Raw genomic sequence first — 19,919 nt, forward strand, 5'->3', positions numbered from 1 at the left:
TTTCCCGGCTCATGTAGGGAAAATGTTTCAACTGGTATTTCAGCAGCTAACTGTGGGCTATTATTTTGATAACTGTTTTCTGTGACACAAGATTTTATTTGACTGCTGGAGTTTCAGCACTCCGGAAGAAAGCTATTTGATGTGAAGAATTTCACTGTCAGATTTCAAATGATGGCAAAGCAGTCTACAGTGAATGCTTCTGAAATAGGCAGAATTCGTAATTTGCAGACAATCCACATTTTTCTTCAGAATGTAGAATCAAATGAGTAGTGATGAATATATATGTATGCTTAAAGTTTGGTTATAAGATGGGTTACAGAAAATCTTACATCAGTTCTTTTCAATGTTGCCAGAAGAAGCAAAACCAGAACTCTAAGATGGAAATACTCATTCTATTTATACAATATCTAATACTTAAACTGGAAAATTAAGTTCCTAAATACCTGAGGCAGTCTCATTCTGATATGCTTCGGGTGTATCCAGAAATACTGGAAAAATAATTTGACAGAACTTCTAAGTTCACCTTCTAAGAGCAGTTTATTACAGTACATAAAAGAACTTTGTTTAAATGTCTTTTTTTCAATTTCCAAAGTCTTTCTAAAGAATAAGACCCTTGAAGTGTTTTTTTTCCTTCTTCAAAATATTTCTAACAATAGAAAGCTGAGCTTTATTATGTGGTATGGAAGATGTCTGAGGAGGAACTATATTTGCCTCTCTTCACTGAAATTATTCAGTGGGACGAGTTACAGCCCTATTAATAATTTAATACTTTCAACTGGAAAATGTAGAGTTGGATTTGTCAGTACTGATGCTAAAAATCACAAGCAAGTTAAACCCAATGTTTTTGAAACTAGAAGCACTTAACCAATGTTGGTATTGTGGAATGTGTGTAATATAATCAGCTTTAAGACTTGGTGTGGGGAGGAGCGATGAAGCAGAAGTTTCCTGTCATGGGATTGTTAGTAGAAAGGAAACCAGCATCTGGTAATGATTTTGCATACTGGATCACACACGCTGTGACTTTCCCATGACTTCTGCTTTTGGAGTGGATTTTGTTGTTAGGACTGTTTTTATATATATTATTTCAGAATCCTATGCTTGATGATGAGACATGGGTGAGAATGTACAGATGAAAATACAGTCAGTAGAGAACACCTTCAGTGGTAAATCTTTATGGGATATTGGATCATTTTTGTAGGGACGCTTTACTGAATGATAATTGTGCAGCGCAGTTGACTGTACTTTGTACTGAGGTATTTGGCATGTTTATAAGTGTTATGTACTGCTGTTTGCATTGGGACTTTATTTCAATGAAAAAAATTCTGAAGATGCATGACAGTAGGATTATTTCTTACTTTACTAGGAATTCAGTGCCTTTTGGGTAGGGGGAAGCAGAGAAGATCTGCAGAGGAGGAATTGTGGTAGATGGCTATGCTCCATTCTTCCTATCAGTGCAAGTATTTTTTTGAATGCGTGCCAGTGATGATTTTCAGTTAAGATGAAATTCATAGGTATAGTAGTACCTGGTAGTGGAGCATTTGATGTAAATGAAGAAATGTAGGTAAGTCTTGGGGTATATTGGAGATATGGGTAAGTCTTGGGGCCTTTCTTAGGGATTGATGACTAATGATCTACCTTTACTCAGCACTGGTGAGGCCACACCTGGAGCACCGTGTCCAGTTCTGGGCTCCCCAGTGCAAGAGAGACATGGACATACTGGAGAGTCCAGCAAAGGTCAACAAAGATGGTGAAGGGACTGAAGCATCTCTCCTATGCCTTTGCTGGGAGAGCTGGTGCTGCTCAGCCTGGAGAAGAGAAGGCTCGGGGGAACCTTATCAATATACAGAAATACCTGCAGGGAGTGTACAAAGAGGACGGAGCCAGGCTCTGCTCAGTGGTGCCCAGTGACAGGACCAGAGGCAACGGGCACAAACTGAAACACAGGAGGTTCTCTTGAACATCAGGAAACAATTTTTTACTGTGAGGGTGACTGAGCACTGGCACAGGTTGCCCAGAGAGACTGTGAAGTCTCTATCCTTGGATATACTCAGAAGCCACCTGGACAGGCTCCTGGGCAACCTGCTGTAGGTGGCTCTGCTTGAGCAGGAGGGGTTGGACCAGATGACATCCAGAAGTGTCTTCCAACCTCAACCTTTCTGTGATACTGTGATTCTCTCTTTTTGGACAGTACTGCAAAACATTTAAGAAGTGAACTAAGCCACTTCTTTTTCCTTCCCCCCCCCCCCCCCCCGCTATTCTGTCAAGGCCCCATTAAAAGTATAATTGCAGCAAACTTCAATCCATGAGGTAGCTGATAAACAGCAACATGAAAATAATCAGTCTCAGTTAAACTTAAGCTACAGGAATACCAGACATGGCATAGTCTTCCTGACAATCACAGTTTGTTAGGGTTGCAGGTAAACTTGAAAAATTTCTGACAGATAGGCTTGTGGCACTAAGAGAGAATAGTTTGGTAATTTTTTAAGGAAAAAGATGTTCTTGTTTCAGGCTGATAGTCATCAGAATAAAATGAAATTTCTATGATGCTTAACTTGCATTTCTTAACTGTCCACCTATCTCTATCCCAAATTTCCCTGTCTGTAGCACCCAACTAAAAGTGCAGTGATCTGCTTTAAGAATCCCAAGGCATCAGAAGTGGCACTTTTTGACAAATTAGTCATTTGTCATTGCTGTCTGTGACCAGATAATCTGAATTTTCAAAGACTTGCTTAAGTGATTGATCACATACTGAGTATTTTAAGTAAATTTCTAGAAATGTAAGCGAGATTGCCTGCAAGTTTTCCAGCAAGAGATCTTTTCCTAGACTATCAGTCCTTTATTTACTGCAGGCATTTCGATTACAGAACTGGGGATACATGTGCAGTATATAATAAATGTAGGCAAACCGATAGAAAATGTAGTTGGTCTTTGTAGAACTCCTTCTCGATGTTGCCTCCATGTCTGATACTGCAGCTAGCTGGCAAGTGACTTCCACACAGATCGCAGTGAGGAAGGCTTTCCAATTACATTACAGTAGTGGTGGTCTTAGTAAATTCTTGTTTTCATCACAGATGATATTACCTAGGTATCTAGTATCCCATTCAAAAAAACAACATGACAGTCTGGGCAGTCAGGACAAATAATCTGTCCTCTTGGAAAATATTTTGACAAACTTTACACTAGAAAAATTTGTATTGTCAAAGTATCTTGATTTCACAACAGAATCCAAAACATCTTGAAATCACTGAACAGCAACTGTTGACTTGTTTGCTGTGCAAAGAAAACAACTGTAATACCAGGAAATCCTATTTTTAGTATAGCTGGGTACAAACTGTGGTAATTTATTCAGTGATGTTGAACTGATGGCACGAAAATGTTCATCAAAGCATCTGTTAGTAAGTGCAAAATTATTGTAATTAGTGGAAGCTACTACCATATAAGCAACATATGATCTAGCTAATCTGACGGAATGGCACAGAATCAAAGAAACTTCTGCTCGACCGTGTACCAACGTTTTGTCATGGAGACACCAAATCTATAAAATTTTGTACTTTTAACTAGTTGTCTTTTTTTTGGTGCAGTTTCTGGCTTCGCAGAAATAATATTGTAATTAGTACCAGATCTAGTTCTGTTGTCTTGCTGATGCCTTTTTCCCAAGATAGCTAAGGCAAAGCATATTCAAAAAGAAAATGGTGTCCGTGGCAGCTTTGCTTAGCTTCCAGTAATTACATTCCCTTTATTGAGTGTCATTTATTTACTAAACCTCCGAAGTATTGATATCCAATCACGTGAAAGTGAGGATTTTTTTTCCTGGCATAGCTTTCTAGCAGCAATGTTGGTACCTAATGTTTTGAGCTCCCTCTGCTGGTCTTACAACGGCACATTAAAAATCCTCCCTGAAGAGTTAAGATGGGACAAGGACAGGGGCCATATTCAAACAGCCTTGTAAAAATACTTTTTTTTTTTTTTTTTTTTTAGATTCATTAAACAGTCTTTTAAAAGGAGACTGATTTGAAATTAAAATATCCAAACTATTTAGCCAATAATTTTCTGCCAGAATGACCTTATCCTTAGATCCTTGCCCATAATCCATATATGTATTTGTAACTGACTGGCTGTGTAATAATGCAAAAGCTGTTGATTTAAATTACATCAGAATACTGATTCTTTTTTTAAATTTTTCTCTCTCCTCTATTTTCAAATGAGATTCAAAGTCAGTATATAAATGTACAATTTTATTTAAAAACACTTCTTTTTAGCTAATGACTTCTGAAAGAAACCTGTACGTGATGTATGGCAATCATCTCTGTGCTCTGCACATAAGTATCAATGACAAAAAGGTTGTTATTCTGTAATACCAAATGCAGAGAAGGTCACAGCTGTTTGTCAATTATTTGAGCATCATGTGGCTGCTTAGGCATGTGTTGCCAGTTTGTATACTGACTCAGAAGACTTTTGACTCATTAATGGATCCTCCAGCCTTGTTTCTTTGAGGATATCCGCTGAGGACTCTGGTATTAACTCTTCTTGAAATAAATGTCCAAAATTCATTCCCTCTAGCATCCAGTTCCTGAGTCTTGCACACTTAAACTAGGTTAGACTGTTACATATCTATATCCATATTAGCTGATACTTAGAAACACTTCTCAGCCCTTTTGTTTCAGCACTGTCATTTCCCTGGGTTTTGGGGGGAGGGGAGTGTGTTCTGATGAGCATTTCTACAGAAAACCCAGCATAGCATGTTCTAGTAACACAGTAAAACTTCAGAAAGAGGTCCCTTTCCAAAAACACTTTAAGGTATTGTTTGTGAAATGATTTGCAGTGTGCCACAGTATTACGTGAAGTCTCTGAGAATTAGTAGGGAAGGGCATTGAGTCAGGTGAAACATTATAACTAGGAGGAACATCTAATCAGGAACACAAGGATATATTGCGGGATGCTGTCACGCTTAGCCTTGAGAGACAAATACATGGCGGGATGCTAACTCGCTCACCTATGCAGACGCAATTAAAATAAGGATGAGGCTTAAACAATAGATATTTGAGCCAAACCCAAGACCTTGTACAAACTAACCCTCATTTAAATGTGAAAATCCCATCTTTTTGTAAATGTAAATATTTACAAGTAATATGTAAATGATATTATAATGAAGTAACTGTGGTGGTGCAATTCTTACCCCCCCCCCCCCCCTTTGTTGAGCTGCTTGGTGCTAGGTGCGATTCCACCCACATCCCCGAGCTATACACCAGTCTGTGGAGATAAGGACTGACAATGTTAAGATTGCTGGAAACAGCTATAATGGCCCATCAACTCCTAAGGACCTGGCACACCTGTGCCTGGGATGTGGTCAAATGGGAACAATAACAGAGTCGCACATTCATCAAATTCTTTTGTAACTACTGGAAGGCACCAGAAGGTATTTGACAAAAGTCAATTATCTTGGACCCTATAAATGGCAACCACCAGGGAGACCCTTTGAGCTCTCCTGGATCGCAGCGGGCATGTGACCAGCATCTCCCCTGAGCTGGGACGCCTCTCAGGTACCAAACCCTTAAGGTGTCGACAGAAGGCCAGGGCGAAGTCCCCCGCTCGAGTCTCAATTATCGCCCGTTGAGGAATGCCAAGGCATTGTCAGTATTTGCTCTAAACTCGAGAGGGAAATTTTCTTTGAACTAGCTTCTCTTTACTCTGTGTGTGTGTGTGTGTGGGTACGTACCCTTGTTTCTGTGTGTGTATGTCCGTTCTGTGTTCATTCTACTGAATCCAAACACCTTTGTTTCTGTATGTTTGTCCATTTTGTTATGTGCATGCATGTATATATATATAGGTACCGTTAAGTAAGTTAGTGTGAATCTTGTCATTTTAGAATCTGAATAAGTCGCTTTTCTTTCTTTTAGTATTTCTGAATTATTTTATAATAATAAATTGCTGTTAGTTATTAATAAACCTAGATTTCTTACTAAATATTACCGTGTCAATACTTTCATCTGTGACAGTAATGCATGTGCTGTAATTATATACCTTATCTTTGAATACACTGCACTTTCTAATCAATCAATCCACAAGTCTCTTACTCTGAGAAAGGATATAAACCCTGTTTGGTAATCGTTTGGTGTCCTGGCTGTATTAGATGCCTAGCACCCTACTCTGCAGACTAGTAAATATCTCGGTGTCTTGATTGGCTTATTGCACACTGGGTGAAAGAACCCAGATTTGGGACAACAAGGCATATGACAAAGGAAACAAAATTTCTGTATTCTTTAATACTGTAATGGGTTTCATGTGTGTAGTTCATTGTTAACTTTGCAAATTTCTGTCTTTTTTTTACCCTCCTCCAGCAGCTCTGTCCCAGGACTCCCTTCTGCCCGACCCGGGGACCCAGGCTTTCTGCCCAGGCTGAGGGACGTGACTGCCAGCCTCCAGTTTGCAGGTTCAACCAGTAGCAAAGCTGAGCACGTGTCCCAGGGACACAGACGCAGGACACTGACATGACTGGTTACACAGACTGCCACAGACAGGGTGCACCCACGTACAGGACTCTCATAAAGTGTAGACAGCCAAGTCCTCTTCCTCCTCTTCAGCTGGTACTGCCTGTGCTGAGCACCTCGCTCTTGCCTGTCCCCCCAAGGGAGGTGGTTTTCAGGACACACACCATTCCCCTCCCTGTGGCTGGAGGTTAAAAACCCCCTACTCCAGTAGCTGACACCACAGCCCGGCTCTGACTCCAGGACCTGGTCCCAAATCCACTCTCACCAGTAGCTGTCACTTCATCCTTGACATACACATACACAGGGGATAAAGAGTGAGATTACACAGAGAAATAAACAGTTAAAAAAAAATTTAATAAGCTACAAGAAGATAGGACAGACTGCAGTGTCAGCCAGACAAGTGTATGGACTGGCCCTCTGGCCCTGTTTTACATGCACCCTGCCCTTTTTATACCCATTTCTGTCTCTCCCCCCCCCCCCACCTTTGTTTCTTTCTGCTTCCCCTTCCTTCTGCGTGTCTTCTCATGGGTTTGTACAGCTCTGTCGATGCGTGAACAACTCCCAGCCAGGTGTGTGGGATTCCCCCTTGTTTACAATCTTAATCAGGTGCAAACTTCAGGCTGGGACTTCCCAGTCTTGGGAGGGGTGCCTGTAGTTTCTAGTCTGTGTCTCCATATACTTCATTTCTGTTTTCCCTCTTTTTCTCCTTTTCCTAATTGACAAAGTCCCTGATCAGGTAACCTTGCTGGAATAGCTCCTGGATCAGATACCCTTAAAGGAGCAGACACTCTCCTTCCACATAACCTTAGAGAAGATGATTCATTTAATAATATGCAAAACAAACACATACTGAACTCCTAAATGTCTACACATTTGAGGGAGATTGTCATATAAGCAATCCTGGAAAAAGTCTAGCCACAAGACCCTGCTTGATATCCCAAGAAAGGTGTCCATTGGCATTTTGAGTCAAAAGATCTTTTATGGTGCATGTAAGATGTATGCGTAAACTTGCCAGAAAACTCCTGTTGGGTGAACTACTTTTGTTTGAGCCCTGGTAGGATCTAAGGTGCTACCCTCCAGTCAGCCCCACTGTCAAACCCGTGTGTCCCCAGCCCTGTGTTCTTATGCAACTTGAGAGGTTTTTTGAAAGGCCAGAAGGGGAAAAAAAGAGGGGGATTTTGTAGCTGTGTATGATAGCATGTCTCTTCCTTCCCGCATATGATAAAGATCATAGTCAGCACACAGTTTCTTATCTTTTTGTGTTGAAATAAAACACAGGCAAGAAAGTTCATAGTTGTAAAGCTGAAAAATCTAAAAGATGTTAGCAGTTTTGTGTCTTTCCCCTATGGGAATGATGATACTTCAAAACTTTTAAATCTTTCCAGGAGAGGCTCAGAAAGATTTTTCTTAAATCATCACTTCTCAATAAGTGTGTGTGGTGTATGTACCTGCATACATACACTGGTGTATCTGCCTTCCTCTTGAGCATGTTTTCCACTGAAAGTTTTTAAGAGTTAGTTTCCTCCTTTGAGTTTACAGGCCCTCTTCCCACAAATGAAGCCCCAGAAAACATCTAATTTTTTTTTGCCCTAGATCAGTCTGCAGGACTGGGGCCCTGCTCTTCTTTTTTCTTTTTTACCTTGTGCTGGCATTAAGGTTGTAAATGTATAAATGGGATACAACCTAAATTCTTCTTCAAATACAAACCTAGATTTGCAGCCACAATAAGCAGCCTACACATACATGCTGTACTGGCTAGACTATTCTTCACCCTGGCTGCATCAGTCATTCCTGTCCATACATGCCCTATATGTTTATAAAAGGAGCAGTGTGCACCTCCTCTCAGTTCTGAATTTCTTGACTGAGTCATAACAAATTTCCTTTCACGCCTTCTTAGCAAGCTGCCTTATTTTTTTGTAAGGCCCTTGCTGACCTCCTAAAAGCTTATTCACTTTGCTGGTATGACCAGTTTCCCCTCATCCCCACCCCACCCCCCTTCATACTGATTTTTCTGCATTGCTTCCGTATACTGCCCTGGCTGCCTGTAGTCATGTTTCTTGCAGTGGAAGGGTCTCCTTTCCCGCAGAGCCACTGCCATTACCTTTACTGCTTTGACAAAGAACATAGAGCATGTGTTGGTACTACCAGCCTGGCTTTTCAACTAAAGGCTGAGCGTGCAAGTGATGATGGTAGCAACTAACAGTCAAGACTAAGGTTTCTGTGGTGTTCTCTCCAGAAAACAGCAAGGAGACCTTCTTCATTCTCTGGGATGGCCTCGGAGTATCAGAAAACCACATCTCACCTACCCCAGAAACAGCATGAGATCTCTGATAGTTCCCTCACCTTTGGCTCCATTATCTCTCTGCCTACAGTGACCACAGGAGAGGGTCACCAGAGCTCCAGGTCCTTTTGTGTTACATCTACAGCTGTGATCTCCTATCTGCTATGCATGATCAAAGGCAAATAGCTCAAGTAATGCTCCTTGACCCTGTGTCAGAGGCCATAAAGGAATGCCATTGCCTACACATAAAGCAGTGTCCTGTCTCTGGTCATAGTTTACATTGCAGAGAAACTCCACAAAGTCTATATCAGGTACTAGAGCTCTGGTTACATCTTTGGCAGAAAGCTAGGTTCTCCCAGTGCCTTCAGTTTCCCTCTAAATCAACTGCTGTATCAGCTGTCCTTCAGAGCCATTCTCGGCCACAAATTTCTGGTTTTAAGTGCTGTGGACTTACTGTTTGCAGAAAATAATATCTAGCAATTGGAATTAAGTGTTTTGTTCAACCAAGCTTTTTCCAGAAAACTTTTAGGATCTTGAAAACTACCTCTAGGAAGAAAACCACTTTTTCCCCATAATGTGTATCTGCTCTTTTGCAAAAACTTTCTCATATAGAAGCCTCTGAGATGTCGGCAGAGTTTTCACTGATGCATCAAATTAGTTCAGCCACATTTTCACTGCAGCCCTTGACTCAAAAGAACTTTTGAGAGTAACCTAAAGGACGGAAATTAATACAGTTTTCCCAGCTTTAGTCATCAGTTCCCCTTTAGAATCCCCAAAGGATGTTGCAGTAAATGTCTAATCACACTTGGCAGACTATAAAGTTGGACAAATAGTTGGCATTTGGTTACGATATCTAGAACTAACTCAAAGCATTACCATTTCCACACCTGTCTTGCCTAGTTCTTTTTCAGGAACCTTACTCAATCTCCTGTTGGAGCAGATTCTCATAAGTAATATTGCTGAGTCTGCGAGTGATGGATTCAGTTCCTATTCACTTTCAGAGAAAGAGGTGTAACAGTCACTATTTCCTGGTTATTTCCTGAAGGAGTGGTGGTTTGAAGCTTACTTTAGATCTCTTAAACACTTAAGTGCTTTTATCTACATATTTTAAAATTTGGTACAGTTATTCTAGTATCTGTAATCCCTTTCAGTAAAGGGATTAATTCTCATCTCTCGGTCTGCAGGCTGCATATTTTGACATCACATCTAAGTCTTGTATCAGAAGTATCTTTGCTTTACAGCAGTCCCAAACCCTTCCTAATTTAGAGTCACATCCCTCTACTTGTCTTTCCACAAATGCACAGAGTCTTTGGGAGAATTGAACACTAAGTGCTCAGTTCAGGCAAAAGGGGAACAGCTGAATGAGATGACTGTCTCAGAGATTCCTCACCTCGGAAAATGTTATCTTGAAAGTCCTGGTCTCTGTTTCACTCTCTTCCCACTCCTCGGTTTGCCAGTTGCATAGCTGCCTTGTTTCCTTGGGAATACACCTTGAGAGACTGAGTGCTTGAGCCCTCTATGCTTTAGAAGACACTTACACTGCGATCCGAGTGCCTGCAGTTAAAGCCTGCCAAATATTTCTTCCCCCTGTCACAGGGTATCATATTCAGGGAAAGATATATAATATCACCATGTTACACAGACAGCAAAGTGGAGTATGATGCCCTTAACCATGCAAACTAGTATAGCCATAGTCAGCTTTTAGATTTATTTAGCACCCAGAGACTGAGTTTCATTGATGGACTTAGAGAGAATTTTTCCCTGCCAAACTAGACATTCAGAAAACGTTTGTTTTAAAGCACATTTCACAGCTATGGACAACTAAAGACCAAGGCCTCAGAGGTCAATAAAAATTGCAAACTTGTCTCTGCCTGCGTTCAGCACTCTGATTTGGAAAAGCCAAGATGTAGATTCTCCCCAGGTCTTTTGTCACCAAATGAGGTTAAGTCAGGACAGGAGTGGGCTTTGTGGGTGCCTGTAGGGCCCACATAGTTTTGGTATCAGGATCTCATAAGGCTCTCTATGTGAAAAACTAGGTCTCTGTCTTTGCTTCCAGATCATCTGTCAATTTGTCAGGCCAAATTCTTTGCCTGAATCTTAACTTGTACCTCATCACTTGAATGCTGGAAGGCTTAGACAAATACCATAATGCAATTCTCCCTTTCCTCCAAAAATAATTTGCTTAACACCAAGTCTCCCAGAAAAGCCTATAAAGCAAAATAGCTGACATTCACAGACTGAAGTTCAATTATGTCCCTATCTGCAATGCTGTTTCTCTCACTTTCACGTTGCAATTTGGAATCTGGGAAAACTCTCATTCGTTTGTATGAAATAAACAGAATTCCTTTGACAGCTTCTTTGCCTTTTCATTCCCCATTCCATTTAGCTCTATTCAACTACAAGGTGGTTTTTGCAAGGCCTGTCTAGATTCTTCCTGTGAAGGACCCAGTTTCTTAACAGAATTTAAACACAGGCTGTCATTTCACAGCACCCTAAGCCAACATACCTGCTGCCTTCACAGGTCCCCAGACCACAGTTTCATTGTGCCAGAGCTAGTTTCACCAGAGCTCAGTAAACTGTCAGGGGAAAAAAACAAAAAACAAAACAAACCAAACAAACAAACAAACAAAACAAAACAAAAAACCAAAAAAAACCAAAACAAAACAAACAAACAAACAAAAAAAAACAAAAAAAACACCCAACCAAAACCCCACCAAACCAAACCTGACAAAAGCAAGTAGTTTCCTGTTACTTAATACAAGGCTAAAAATAATCAAAACATATAAGGAAAGAGAAGCAATGCAATAGCAGCCAGCATCTGCATGGTCTTAGTCACATTGCAAGAGAAAACACTTTAAGCAGTTTGTTTTTACCTTTGTTTATTTATGATGTTTGACTTCTTGGTAGCAGTTACTTCAATTAGATGGGTGGGAGAGATTCAGGCCCTAAAGACAAACCTTGTTAGTCTTTTGGTTTTTTTAATTCCTTTTTTTTTTTTATAACTAATTATCTGAGATCAAATTTCAAGCTGAACCTAAGGTGGTACCAGAATTTAATCATCTGGTTTAAGTGAATCCATATGTTCTGAAGTCTTACAAAATTCAAAGCTCTACTTTTGAGCCTTCTCTTACTTTAAGCATGCTTTGTAACAGCCTGAAGGCAAGGTGATTTAACCAGCCTAGTCTGTGCCCAGAGGAGGATGTCCCAGTGGAAAGCTGCTTTTGAAAATTTTTGAAGGGGCCTCAAAGTCTGATTAGGATTTTGTTCATCAAGAGCCTGAGTGGTGTTGGCAACATCCATTTGAAATTCCAGTAACAGCTGAGATTCAGAAGGTCATGTCATAGATCTCCACTTGTGCTTTTCAGTAAGCATTAGGGTCTAGTTCAGGCATCAGAGGGATGTTGCTAGGGGTAGGGCAGTCCTGCAGGTTGAGATTTGACCTTACAGAACAGCTGATTTTACAGCTGTCGGACTGGATGAGTGTTGCTTCTCTTCTACCCCAGCCTCAAGCCTTCATCTCCCAACTCCTTCCTCACTCCCTTCTGTTAGATCTAGTAACAACATCGTGCTGGGATGCATCAGTTCAATGAACCCCGAGAGGAGTTGTTTCAGATCAGCCAGGCCAGCAGACCAGACCAGTGCCAGGAGCCAGGGAGGGGACGCAGCCTCCTCTTTACAGTGCAACTGACTGTGTGGTCGGCTTGGCTTTTGTTCAGGTAGGAAGCCAGGGATTCTCTCCCAGGCATTTTAATGTGGTTGCTGCCTGTATTTGCCCACAATATAACATATATCTTAGACAAGAACTCAAAGGAGAAAGAAGAGTTATTTACATGCAATTGTTTTGAGACACTCGTGTTTTCTAGGGGTGCTTTTGTAATTCATCTCCCAGTGCTGCAAGCCTTCCACTACCAGAAATAATATTTGATTGGGTAATGTGCCGTAGGGTGCATTCTTCAAAGAAGAGTGACTTATGGAATTAGTCTGTTTTAACCTCCTACCCAGTCGCCTTGAAAATTCCCACACCAAAAATTGTATCTTCCAAACAATTCTGCATCTAAATGTCAATATTTGAGGAACTTGGTTTTTTCTGTCACTGTAATCTTTTTGTTAATACAACTATTTACAACTATCAACAACATGCCCAGGCATCTTAAATGAATGATCAATTTCAGACATCAAGATATGCCTTGTCTTAGAAATAATGATCTTGAAGACAAGTTTATCTATAGCAGATATGGGGTGTTTATCTATCCACATAAGCACATCTCTGTTTCTGCTGCTTATGTAAGCTGCTCTAAGTAGACACGCCATGACTAACTGATTATACTTCCTCTCTGTTTCTAGGAGACTGTATTTCATCAGACAGTTACTGTAAATGAATCACTAAAACTTTTTTTTTTTTTTAAATTTAAGCACCACAGCATGCTGAAATGCACGCACCACATTGGGCTCAAATCCACTGTCCTCTTGGAAAGCCTATTCTAGTTGCTCAATTCACCGGTAAACATCCTAAATAATGCTCTAATTCAGAATATGCAAACAAGATCAAGGGAGGGAGGTGTTTCCTCTTTTCTTTATGATCTCTTCGTCTTCTCTCCTTTTGACAGGCACAAACAGTATAACCTGGGCCTCATATGAGTACAGTGTGCGTGCCTGTGAGCGGAAGAAGATAACCTGCAGAGAGTTTAGTGGGGCCAAGCTTCATTGTAATACGTTTGTATTACAGGGTACTTTTCACTTTATAAATTCACCTCAGAACATCTCAGAGAAATAAAGTAACATTCTTCCCCTGAGGAGAGGGCTGATCTTTAAAACCTCACTCCACATGACTCAGACATTTTCTGGTTGTGTAACACTGTGGGAATTCCCTTCAGTCAGCAGCAGAGCGTTCCTCCATGGTGACTCTGAGCTAGTGAGTTCTCAAGCTAGTGCACATCTGTCTTACTGCTGGAGTTGCTGATTCCTGAGAGGTGATGAAGAATATCAGGCTCAGCAAAGAGCTGGTGAGAAATCAGACTGCTCAAGGTGCTGGCCTGGAAAACCTGTGCCCACATGCCTGCCTTACCACGAGTCTCATCAGGCCACTGCTGCCAAAGTCACCAGAATACCGAGTCTGCAGGGTCATAATGCAAACTTAAGCATTTCTGATGCTCCCTGAGGCCAGAGAAGGGTCCAGGTACTCCTGGTAGCTGTGGGTGCTCATGTCTCCTTGCAGGGTGAAGTCTTCTGCTGACTTGCGGAAAACAGACTCTACAACTCGAATAGAGTTATAAAGTAGGTATGTTTACTCCAGCGCCAGGGTGCAAGGGGATTTCTCCACAAAGCTTGCACACCCACCACACATTTTACCAAAAACTTATAGAGTGTGAATACACATATTCATTGCATTACATAACACAAACATGCATATGCATGAGTAAGGCTGGGTTAGTTTGAAAGGCTGGTGTCAGCAGTTTATGTTATCTTTGCACCTGCGCATTGCCTCCTGGTGGGCGTCTTCGGGGGTCTTTTGGAGGAAGGCTCATAGTCTTTCTCACCTTGTACTTTTCCCTGGAGCATGTGCAGATTCTCTTGGCCAATTTCTTGAATAACAAGAGTGTTTTTCAGCTGGTTTACTCATTCTATCTTATCTAAAAGTACCAATGGAGCTTCTACCATCCGTATATGGCTATCTCTATTCATTACCAAGACCAAACTAGTTAGAGCACATCTGTTTCCCATGGACAAAACCATAATATTTTGCTGAACACTGCAGTTCTTAGTAGATGTCACAGTAAACTGCTTTGTTTTGATGAACACAGTAGTCCTTGGTAAAATTCCACAGAACAATCTGGGCAAGCAGGATTCTTAGCAATATTCAAAAATACTTTAAGTAATACTATAAGTTGCTATAAGTAAGTAAATAAGTGGCTAAGCAGTTTGCTATAAGTAAATAAGTCTCAAAACAACTAATCATTTCTCTGTATCACTACCCAGCATTTCCTTCTGAGCACAAGCATCGCTGCAGCCCAAACGCCATGATGCTGGCTGGCTGTGCAGCAGTTTGCGCACACTTTTTGTCCCAGTTGCTTTCCTGGCTCCTCTTTCCCAGTTTTGGATTCTGTTCTCCTTTACTCCTTCACCTTTTTCAAGAGTAAGTATCAGGAATGGATCCTGCAGCAGCTGGAGGAGCATAAACACAGTTAGGAGAGCAGAGCAGATAGGGGTGCTAAAGAATGACTGACAGGGAAGAAGGGAATCAAGACTTAGGTGGCTGTGTCAGGGGAGGATAGAAAGACAATAAATAGATGTTTCTTAGCTCTTTAGCACCACCCCAAATCACCTCTTTCCATGCATTTGTGAGTAGATAAAATACTTGTTCGCTCTCTCATACATTCAGAAACAGAGGGTATATGGGATGTCTGAATGCAAAAATGCAATATAATCTTTTTATCCAATATTAAGATATTAGGAGCATTTTTTAAATCTTGTAATTTGTTTAACTTTTTAACTATTTGATGGTAGCACCTCTGCCTTTGCAGGTTGGGAATAAGAGCAAGGGAAGATAAAGAGCTTGATGTCTTTATCCATTTGATATGCAATGATGTTTCCCATTACAAACCCCTTGTGAATAAAGTGGGCTGCAGAAGGCTTAGTCTGTCAGGTGTTGGGGACCAGAACATTTTAGTCACTGAAGTCCCAGAGAGAGTGGAACTTCTAAGAGAACCAAGATGTCTTGCTGAATTGGAGATGCCCCTTTACAAGCCTAAACACCTGAAACAAAGAAATTCACTCAACAGTGAGAATCCAATATAACTGTTAAGCAGGTATTAGCAGCGCTGGTGTCACCCTGGGGATTCTCCCAAGAACTAGCAAGCAACATCAGTTTACATACACACAAATCATATTGATTAGATTTCCTGGAAAGGGGTGTCTTATGACAATGGGTTCCCGGAATTCATTTACATAGTCCAAGCATGCATAGTATAAATAGAGTGAGGGTCTTCAGTGGTCAAGAGAAGTAGTCTTCTTCATGGTGTTTGCTTCTTTCCAGAGCATCCGCTGTGAAGTAAAGTCCAGGTGTCTTCTTCCTAAATCAGCAAGACCATCCTCCCTAGATAGTACCTCTGTGTCCTTTTGTTTGAGTCCCCCTTATCTTAGTTTGCCCATTCTAGGAGTTGCCCAGGTATCCATTGAAGGTTTTGAGTCTGCTATCAGTGATTTACATAGGGAGATCTAAACAGACAAAGAGGTCTAGGAAACAGTTAAGGAGTCCTTGGGAAACAAAAAAACACAAGCAAAGCTTTGAAACAAATGAAGTAAAACACAAGCAAAGCTTTCATGTATCACAGTTTAGTCTTAATCAATGATCGCCAGAAATTCATTTGTTTGAGCCTTTTCACACCCTTCCATCAGCCTCCAAAAGGACCCAGTTTGCAGATGAGGGTCCAGATCATTCCAGCTTTTTCCCACAAATTAGTAGAGCTACCGCAGCAAATTTTGCAGGGAGAGGCTTTGTGTCTGAACAGACCAGTACAGTAGTTTTCCTGTAAGATTTCCTTTTTTTTTTTTCCCATGTGTGGTGGTTTAGCCCCTGCCGGGGTCTGAGACCACGCGGCCGCTACCCCTCCCCCACAAAGGGAGTGAAATACAAAGCCCCAAGACTGAAATAAGGAAAGGTTTAATACAACAGTGCAATAGCAACACAACAAACAACAACAATAACAGCAATAGTGATAGCAATGAACAGAGCAAAATAGCTACCAAACACAGCAGTGAAAGGAGCAGATGTACAAAACCACACGTGCACCGCGCTCCCGCGCCAGGAAAATGTGTTGTGCCAGGATGTGTCCGCATGGTATCTGAATAACCCGGCTAGAGCTCCCCCCCCACTGCTGGGGAGACTTAACCCTATCCTGGGTAAACCAGGACACCCATGTTAGGCCAGTATCAAACAACTCAAATACATTTCTTTTCCAGGAGAATGATTAAAAATTATAGCAGCAAACACCATGAGTTGGAAGTAGAGAGGTAAGAATTTGAAGAGTTAGCTTTTGTCAAAGTACGTCTTTAATTTGTTTAAGGATTGCTGAAGTATAGTTTGGAGTGGGCACAAGAAATTGTGTGTGTTTACTATTGTTTCCTGTTCTCAGTATATTTGTGTTGTTTCTTGCACATTAATGACAGCTCTTGCAAACATCTGTAAGTTCATACTACTCAAAACATCAGCAGAGTAAATATCACAGATGAATTCCAGTGCCTGTTAAAAATTTTTGGTCGTTCACAAATTAGAGGGGAGGGGGGATTCTTTTTTATTTTCTTCTTTTTTTTTGGTTTCTTAACTGAGTTAGCCATGGTTTTCATGAGGTTCCCAGAAAGAGGGGTAATGGAGGAACACAAGGAAGGTGGTTGATTTACCTCTTAAACCTCTGTGGTTCCAAAATTGTGCACCTACCGGTCACTACCTGATGTATGAGGTGTCCCTGACTCTTACAATGGTTGCATTTCACCTCCAGCTATGTGTTATTTTGGAGAAAATCCTTACCTCTTGTGGATTCAAATTGTTTTCAAGATTCTGTGCCAGAAATTTGGCTGCAGGAAAATGATTGCCTTGATATTGATTAGTTATCTTCTTATGGATGAGTTGGTTTCAGTTTTACAAGGGTGAAACCAAGCATCCACATATAATAACTGGCAAGGCTGGGGTTTTAGAGTAGTAAATAGTTTGCATTAGTGAGATACACCTAAAACTACTTAATTATGTCAATCTATTGCAGTTATGTGCCATAATGAATTATCTTTTTTTCTACACGTAAGACTTCTCAGTGATTTTAAGAGCCTGTAACTTGCAGTGACAGATGGAGTTGTTTCTCCTCTGAAATGTATTTCCTTCTAGCTTCACTTGGTACCTTTCACTGTCCCATGTTGAGAGCTTTTAGTGAGGCAAAGGGACCAGAAGAAAAAATAATTTGTCCCTTGTTTTCTGATTTGACATTAACTTTGCTTTTTGCTCCCTAGGCTCAAAGAAAAGAAAGCCATATACATAATTATCTCTGAACTCCTGTATCTTCTACAGATTTCCTGGGTTAATTAATATTTTTTTCTTTTGGGCTGATTGATGGGATCAGATGTTGCATTGACTCCAGTTCTCTCTTCTCTCTGTTTTCATTAAATCACGATTTATTCTCAGTTCTCTCCTCTCTCTCTTCATCTTTTCTTAAGTTTTAAGAAGTCGTACCTCATCCACTGATGGCGAAAACCACATATTTCATTAACCTTTCTTCATGAAGGCACAACCAGTCATTTTGACTTCCCTCTTAACAACCTGCTAGACTGTAAGAGGGTAATTTCTTGGGCTTTGACTTAATAGGAAGTTCAAGGTAAGAGAGAGATCATTGGAGCAAAACCAAAAGCCAGCAAAAATTTCCTGTCCGATTTGGCAAAGGGAAAACACATGATTGATTGTGGGATTTCTCTAACAATGGCAGTAAGTACCTGTCTTTCAATGCAAGGGTAGAGTGAAACCCTGCTTCAGAATTCATGTTTTGAGTTGCTCTTTAATATATCCAACTTTCCTCTGTAAATCAAAATCTCATTAGCACATGAATTAGAGATGCCACCAAAATGAACACACTTTCTGGACATGCCATTTTGCTATTTAAGTTGCATAGTTAGAAACTGCCAATGGCTCTCCCAGCTACCTGCTTGGCTACCTGCCACCAGAAATGCTCCACAAGTCGCACTAACAGTGCGTGACCGAAATTCCTCCACTGGCTTCAGACATCGTTATTAAAGGATCTGTGTCTCAGAACAGGCCTGGCACCGGGGAAATCCCAAAGCCAAGCTTGTGGAGTGGAGGGTTTTGGTAGAACAATGCTGCTCAACTGAGAGACTTGAGTCATCTTTCCCAGAAGGGTTCAAAAAGAGGTCAGATATGTTAAGTGCAGAGAAAACCGGCTCAGTTTACAACTGAATGACTTTAATCTCTGCCATTCCTTTCCAGACGATCTTATTTCAACAACCAACCAACCAACCAACCAACCAGCCAGCTTTTCAGCATTTGCTTTTTTTTCCCCCTCCTTTGTTTATGCTCCTTCCTAGCTTTTATCATTTGTCTCAGTGTTAAAAGGCTTTGACTGAGCTTCTGGCCCGTTTTATTACTGTATCTCCCTGCAAAAGGAGGATCTTTTCCCTGAAAGCTTACAATTGATAAGAGCAGGCCCTACAGCACTAAGAGAAAGAAAGAAATCTCTCGTTTCAGTTGAGGAAGACCTGAACTACAGCAAAACCAAGTGATTCATCCAAGATTACTTGGAAATCAAAGTTGCCCAGCCCTTACCTAGTGCCCTGAACGCAAGATAATCTCGCTGTACTTGCCTCTTTCCTTTTGTCGGAAATCTGATAGCAGTAGTGCAAGCTTTGCTCAGGAAGCCTTCAGGCAGCCAAACATCACCTTTATTAATATTAATTAAAGATGATTTAAGTACCCTAACTCTGCATGATTTCCTCTGTTGACAGTCCTGCTCACCCTAGTCTGCTGACTGCCCAGTCTTGTACTTAAAAAACCATGATTTTCTCCCAGAAGTGTTTAAGAGGGAGTATTTTGACTCTGTTCAGGAGATATGAAATACTCCTCTGCTTTACGGTGCTTTTAACTTCAGTAGCGTTGAACCTCTTAAAAAGAAAAAACAGGTCCCTGCCTAGTGAATTATTTAAAAGCAATTGTTCGATTAAAATAGTGATCATTTGGGAGGAACGCTGCCCCCCGGCATCACCTCCAGATTTTTGAATCGCGGTACCGTGGAATCAATGACACCGGTTAAAGGTATGCGGTTAGGCTTAACCACGGGGTGGTGTTACGCTAGATGCAGCCAGAGAACGCTGGGGAACTTTAACCACTTAATGGCAAGACTTTCTCATATCAACCGCACGCCATAAAGGCACACGCAGCCCTCTGCGCCCCTGAGCGCGGCCGCGGAGGCCGCGGGCCCTGCGCGGCGCCGGGCAGGGCCAGGCCGCGGGTCCCCGCCACCGCCCGCCCTCAGGCCGCGCAGCGCTCAGCGTTCAGCCCTCACCCGCCGCCGCCTCGGCGGGGCCCGGCGGGGCCGAGGGCGGGCTCTGCCCCCCCGGGGGCGGGGCTGGAGGCGGAGCGGGGCCGGGCTGGAGCGGCG

Source organism: Strix aluco, chromosome 2, assembly GCF_031877795.1.
Source record: "Strix aluco isolate bStrAlu1 chromosome 2, bStrAlu1.hap1, whole genome shotgun sequence".
NCBI lineage: Eukaryota > Metazoa > Chordata > Aves > Strigiformes > Strigidae > Strix > Strix aluco.